The sequence below is a fragment of the Austrofundulus limnaeus genome, unplaced genomic scaffold (assembly GCF_001266775.1).
Source record: "Austrofundulus limnaeus strain Quisiro unplaced genomic scaffold, Austrofundulus_limnaeus-1.0 Scaffold842, whole genome shotgun sequence".
Taxonomy (NCBI): domain Eukaryota; kingdom Metazoa; phylum Chordata; class Actinopteri; order Cyprinodontiformes; family Rivulidae; genus Austrofundulus; species Austrofundulus limnaeus.
In genome coordinates this window covers 159,495-160,965 of record NW_013953244.1, presented here as the reverse complement: position 1 = coordinate 160,965, position 1,471 = coordinate 159,495, and positions in this window count along the sequence as shown.

Below are 1,471 nucleotides of genomic sequence, written 5' to 3'. Positions count from 1 at the left end.
CTATTTCATACATACACACATATAACGTGACATTCTGTTCCACCCTTCTGCGGTCTGTGCTCCTATCTGGCAACCCCCAGAAAAAAATCCTAAACCCGCCCCTCTCAAAGAGAGAATGGAATAATGGCGAAAAGATTAGGTAAGAGAAAAATTGATTCAGAATGCAGGGCATTTAAGCTGCAGTGGACAAATGATTATTTTTTTGTTCGTCTGTCAAGAGGCGGTGGCGGTATTCAAAGAATACAATCTGCGGCGACACTATGAATCCCGTCACAAAGACAAGTATGATAGCTTGCAAGGCCAAATGTGATCAAACAAACTCTCAAAGCTAAAAAGTGGACTGTTAGCTCAGCAGAATACATACTGTGAAGAACCCAGAGAGGGTTATTTGATAGTTTTTAATTATTTTTGTTTTCTGTGAAGCACTTTGTGATGTTTGTCTGTGAAAGGTGCTATAGAAATAAAGTTTACTTACTTACTTACTTACTTACTTATTGTTCTTCCTGGAAAACAATAATTTTTTACATTTAGGCACTCCTGCAATAGTCACACTTTTTCTGTTACAAACTGACTCCGGCCACCCACCAGAGAAGGGAAAGGTTATGTGGCCCTTACAGGAAAAAGTTTGGGGACCCCTGAAATAGGCAGCTGTGGTCAGAGGAACATTGAAGCTGCTTGGAGTTGATCTTGTAGTCTTTACCTTTAACAAGAATATTTATAGTTTTATTTTGTGTTTGCTCAAACAGCTCTTGCCTTTGCTTTCTCTGGTCCACCTTCACTGTGCTGCACACAGTAATACCCTCTACTCAGTAGGGTTGGGCATAATCTTATCGTGTGCAATTAATCGTCAGAAAAACATTAATTGATTATTTTTTGGCACTTGACGATTAATACAATTAATGCCAGCAGGCAGTCAGTCAGGTCGGTGCTCCTCTCTGCTTCAAATATGTTGAACATTAAAAAAAAGTTCTGTAATTTATTTATCTAATCAACACAATTTAAAAGTTGATGTATAGCCTGAAGTATGTAATTTTGACACAATTTGGAACAGACTTTTTCAAAGAGCAAATCTTTCCCACTAAATTGGTCATGTGACTAGGACATAAGGGTGTCCAGGGACTCCAGGGGATTGTCAAATTAATCGTTATTGGCTAAATACCACAATTAATCGTGATTATTTTTTTTTGCCAATATTGCCCAACCCTATTCAATAGCTAAAGTGTCATCAGCTTGACAAGCTGCTGTCTTCAGGTTTAGCTTTAAAGGCTAATTAGACTTTACAATGCTTAGGTCACAATGCAAAAAATAATAATACTTTTGTCAGAAGAACAAGTATGCTTTCTCATTAGAGACATGCTCAAAACAGCTGCCAGCCTTAATGACAGACGATGCATCACACCAACACCAAAAATTTAAAAAAATAATTAATTTAAAAAATGTCTTCTTATAGTTGTGTTGCATGAACTAAAAC